The sequence below is a fragment of the Miscanthus floridulus genome, chromosome 11, assembly GCF_019320115.1.
Source record: "Miscanthus floridulus cultivar M001 chromosome 11, ASM1932011v1, whole genome shotgun sequence".
NCBI lineage: Eukaryota > Viridiplantae > Streptophyta > Magnoliopsida > Poales > Poaceae > Miscanthus > Miscanthus floridulus.
In genome coordinates, this window is record NC_089590.1 from 88,270,153 (window position 1) to 88,276,152 (window position 6,000).

Genomic DNA, 6,000 nt, shown 5'->3' on the forward strand with positions numbered 1-6,000 from the left:
AACACACTACAAGGCTCATGATTGTCATGTGATGCTGATAGTATTTCTACCTATTACAATCAGGGCTATAAAGCCAGAGTTCTTGAAAATGGCCCTCACCTGCATGTGCTACTTCTTTTCGAAGATCTCACAGAAGACGATTGGTAAGTAAGAGCTGAGTGACCTACATGAATTTGTGGTGGAGACACAAAACCAACTAGAGATGTGTTTACGTCCTGCTTTTTTTGATATAATGCCACATCTCATGATTCACATGGTTCATCAGATACTAGGCGCTGGGACCCTTGCTACTTGCATGAAATGTGGTCCCACGAGTGGTTCATGTTGGTTCTAAGTTGATACGTGCATAATCGAGCAACCCAGAGAGCTCCATGATAGAGGGTTACAGTACTGAAGAAGTCGTTGAGTGCTGTCAATAGTACCTAAAAGTACAGAAAGGGATTGGTAAACCCTGATTCTCAGTCACAAGGGTAGGCTGGCTAGGAAGGGCACCTAGTGGTAGAAAAATGTTCATCGACCATGATTACAAAGAGATGGGTCAGGCGTATTACAGTATCTTGCAGAGTACACAACTGATGCAACCATACATTGATGAACACTTGGCTATTATTATGGCAGAGAGAAATGGTCGTTCGAACGATTGGGTCATGAAACTGCATAAGCAACGACTAACTACATGGTTGAAGGACCAAAACATACCGCATGAAGAAACCATAGACTCTATTACCATCAGTAGGTTGGCGAAGGGGCCATCGAGACAGGTGACATCTTGGAATGCTTATGACATCAATGGGTATACGTACTATACCAACGCAAAGTATAGTAAATATGTGAACCAAAACAATGGCGTTCGAATAGAGACTCTCGATGGATTGGGGCGAAAGATCCAATACTTTGGCATCATTGAAGAGATATGGGAATTTGACTATGGAAGGGATATAACGGTGGCCCTATTTTGATGCTGTTGGATCAAACAACACCAACTAAACAAGATCGGATTGAGAGTCCTGGACCTCGAGAATCTAGGCTACCAACATGACCCTTGGATGCTCGCTTCACGTGTCGCACAAGTTTTCTATATGTCTGACCCACAAAGTAACCTCCCCCCCGAAGAAGAAGACAAAACACGTGGTTGCCTCCGAGAAACAACACATTATCGGAGTTGATGGCGTGGACGATGTTGAAGCTTATAATAACTACGATGAGATGCCACTATTCATAGACTTTCTTAAGAAGATTAGTATTGTGGAAAAGAACCTACACAAAGACATATTGCCATGGGAACGAAAAGGTGTCAAGGGGAAAGTCGTTACAGCGGGCTAGCTAGTTATTGAACGTGGAGTGTTTGTGTAAGTGTGTGCTTGTAAGATTTCATTTATGCATGCGTGTGAGACTATATATTTATGTATGTGTGTAAGACTATATATTTATGTATATGTGTGAGATTACATTTTATGCATGTGTGTGAGATTACCCTTTGCAACATCCAGATGAATCTATTTCAACATCCACTCTATTACTACTAAAACCCTTATGAAATCACTTAACACTTTATGAAATCACTTAACACTTTATAAAAGTAGGAGATCTTAACGAGTTATACAACTTTTATATTCATCACCTTTACAGCTGAAATCATTTAGTGGTTGAATATCAGATTTGAAGCTGTCATTTTCTGAAATTCAAAATTTGAAATGTTTAAATTATCAAATAAAAAGATGACCAAAATAAAAGTTGTAGATAGTGATGTATTCAACAACTTTTATATTCATCACCTTTACAACTAAAAATCATTTATTGGTTGAAAATCAGGTTTGAAGGTTTCATTTTCTGTAATTCAAAATTTGAATTGTTCAAAATTAGTAACAAAGATAGATGGCTAGACTAAAATGATAGAGCATGATTTTAGAAAATTTTAGAAAAAACTATCACATTTGGAGTTAGTATGAGGGAAAAAAAACTAGTTACAAGTTTCAGCCACAGATTAAAAAGAGAAATCGCACTTGTTCATCATTGATCATCATGAACAGTTATGATCTTTCTTTTTAATCTCCGGGTAAAATTTGTAACTAGTCTTTCTCCCTCATACTAACTCCAAATATGATGAATTTTTTCTTAAAATTTTCTAAAATCATGCCCTATCAAGTTGCTGTGTTGATTTGGTTATTCTTTTTATTTGACAAAGTTTGAGCAATTCAAATTTTCAAATTTCAAAAAATGACAAGTTCTAACGAGATTTTTAACCATTAAATGATTTCAGCTGAAATAGTGATGAATACTAAAGTTGTATAACTCTTCAAGATCTCTAACTTTTATTTTGACCATTTCTGCATCTGACAAAGTGATAGTAAATATTGTTCACAAAGCAACATGTTTCTCGTATAGTTCATGAAACTTTGAGTCATGTGAATTTGTTAACAATGTTTACTAATACTTTGTCACATGAAGAAGCGACCAAAATAAAAGTTGTAGATAGTGATGAGTTGAACAACTTTTATGTTCATGACTTTTATTATTGAAATCATTTAAGGTTTCAAAATCTTGTTTGAAGTTGCCAGTTTATTGAAATTTAAAATTTCAACTATTCAAATTTGGTCAAATGAAAAGATGATCAAAATAAAAGTTGTACATACTGATGAGTTCTACAACTTTGGTATTCATTAGTTTTTCAGCTGAAATCATTTACTCTTTAAAATATTATTTCAAGTTGAAATTGTTTGAATTTCAAATTTTGAATCGTTCAAACAAAGTCACATGACAAGATGACCAATATAAAAGTTATACATGTTGATGAGTTATACAACTTTTATGTTTACAACATTTTCATTTTAGATCATTTAATGTCATAAAATTGTAGTCGAAGTTTTAGTATTCAAATTTTTATTTTTTATTTTTTTGTTTCTATATTGTTTTGACTATAATTGTTTTTATATATATTTGGGCATATATAGAATAATACAAAATATTATATTTGTGTATATATACAATTGTTTTTATATTACTTTGTGTTTTTGTGATATAAAAAATATAAAATTAATAATTTAATAAAATAGAAAATATTTTTAGGGGCGACTATATCAGGAACCGCCCATACAAATAAATTTTTAGGGGCGGCTGGATCAGGAACCGCCCCTACAAATGAATTTTTAGGGGCGGTTGGATCAGGAACCGCCCCAACAAATGTATTTGTAGGGGCGGCTGGATCAGGAACCCGAGCGCCTTCCTGTTCCCACTGCGCCTCCCTACTCCCGACTGCTTCCTCCACGGCGGCGCGCTCCACCGCTTCGAGTACGGTGTCCCCGTGGCCTCCCTGCTCCCGCTGCGCCCCTCGCCACGCCGCCTCTCTGCTCCCACGCTATGCCCCTCCGCACGCCGCTGCACACGCCAGCAAGAAGCGCTCCAAAGGTGAGGCATCGCTATCCCTCCCATCAGTCCCATCTACCGTTCGCCTTGATTTTTTGGTTCTACTAGATGTCGGTTGTCCTCGCCCCTTGTGAGAAGTGCTTCGACGACTGGATCTGCGTGTGTCCTGCGAGAGCGAAAGCGAGACGATGTTCTGGTTTGTCGTTTGATTATGCTCATTGCCTCCAAAATTGAAATACAAATCAAGAGTTTTCCCCTCTATGCTTAGGCTATTACTCTCTAACTTCGACTACTAAATTGAACCTTAAAGTCTAGCTTTGTATTTGACTCTCCTGAGTAATGTGTGTGAAGATGGATCAAAAGAATACAATCAAATCTAAAGAAATCAGTCAGGGTTGCAGACTAAAAATTTGTATATAAATGTATCACAGCTAAATCTGCTTCATATGCAAATGCAAAAAGTATAAACAATTTTACCCAGCTAGTGATAAAAAATGATGTCAGTGCTAACTGGTAAGCAGTGCACTAACATGTTCTTGGCTAGATGCTTGGTTAACAAATTTTAAATTCCAATGTAATCTTCGGTTATTAGTGAAGTTCATTTAAATAGATTTTGTGGTAGGCTCAGAAAAATTAGAAAAAGAGCACTTCTCATGGTCTCACATCAAACTAGAATATCATGCTTGGATGTCGAAACCTTCCTAAATTCACTGTAGCTAGTGGATTTGGAATTGGAACTTGTTATACTGTTGTTGCTATGCTAACACATTACATCGACCAGCAAAAGAGCTGATTGAATATTTGAGAACTGTCCATCTCTAATTTTTAGTTCAATTCATTGTGTAAAAATTACGCAATAAGATTAATTAAGGGAAATTTATACTAACTGATACTTTATTGTTCCTTATCTGTGGTAGGTGTGGGGTTACATAGGATATTGTATTACAAGATCTGTCTTATTACATCATATTCCACTATGATAATTCCTTTAGGGAGGGCAGTAGAAAAGGACTGTAGCTCTTAATTTTGAACTTTAATGAGAAATTATGCTGATCTCTTGATATTAGAGAAAGTAAACCAATTTAAGAAGCTGGCAAAATGTCATGTACTTTGTAACATGCATGCAGTACTACCAGTAGTAGCACAAAAACATCCTCTCATTTGTCCCTTCATGTATGCAGTTCCACGGGAAACCAGAGGTGCAAAACAACTGCTTGACTGGTCCAGTTCCACAGGAACTGACAACAACCTCTAACCTCAAAGTGATGTAAGTCCTATTGCTCTCTTCTGTTAGTACAATGCAGAAAGCCGTGAAGCATGCATTTTGGTCTTGTGATCCAAGAACACTAAAACAAGCTGTCCTGAAACTAACTTGTGTGCAGCAATGGAACAAACTTGGTGGTTGCTCATACATTTAACATTTTGTTGCTGGTAAAGTAGTAACTATTGAAGTGTAGTTGAAATGCTGCTCAGCTCATGGATTTTGTTAGTCTACCAATAAAATTTGGCCTTAAACTACTAGATTTGCATATTGCCATATTCTTTATTCATATGTTTTTGAGTTGACAGTCCGCTTATGATACTTGTTGCTTAAATCCTAAACTATGTGAACTATAGTTGCACAATTTGAAGCTATGATTTTCACTGTGTTCCTCAATTTTTCCCATTTTTGTACTTGGTTTTGATCTCAATTTCCTAGAGTTTGGGTCACTTCCAAGCGATGATTTCTTGGGGATGAGTTCATGCCAGGTTGAGTTTTATCTGTGCAAAGTTTGGTTTGGATTCATGGAGTTTTGGGTCAGATTTTGTTGATTCTTTGTCTGCTCCTATTTCTGTTCATAGTCTATCGATGTTCTCGGTCTTCTATTCGTCTCGCGGATTTCAGGTCATGGCTGACCGTGTGGAGCATACCCCATGCCTCCGCCTGCTGTTCCTCAGGTTGCGCCTTTCTTCTCAAAGTCGAGCAGTGAGGCAACGAGCTGAGCCCGGCGCCATGCACTTCTTTTTCTCTGTCTCCGTTCTCTTCCTCCTGTTCACTTCATCGGTCTCCTATGTTTTGGGCCTGAGCAAACCGGCACAGTAGAGTGCTCGCCCTTGGTGGGCTGCTCGCCGAGCCAAAGCCTAGCAGCCGAGCATGGCACCAGATCCCTCCGCTCCTAGATAGAGCCGGCAGCCGTGCAGAGCCGCTCGCCTCTTCCTTTCTGTGTTCGTCGGATTTGACTAGTGATTTTTGGAGGCAAGTGCAAGCAGCTCGTTCTTACTTGGTTTTGATTGGTCTATGGCTTAGTGCTTGCATTCAGTGACCTACTAAAGCAATCAATCATTGATTAATCTTTGTAGTTTTAATTTTCTTCTTGTCATTTGATTTGGTATCTCCGGTTGTGAGTTGAACTCATTTTGGCTGTCTTATTCTCGATGTTTGCAGACCTAGCATTCAAGCTTTCTTTGTCTCTGTCATAGCCAGTGCTAGAGCCACAGTGCATGTGCAGTTCCTGCCTACAGTTGCTTCATTAACAAATGTTTTTGTTGAGCTTATAGCAGTAAGTGATTTCCTATGTTTTCATATTGGCCGGTTTCTACTGTTAACTATATTTGTGATATTTTCTTGGACTACTCTTTTTTCTATTATCATGATAA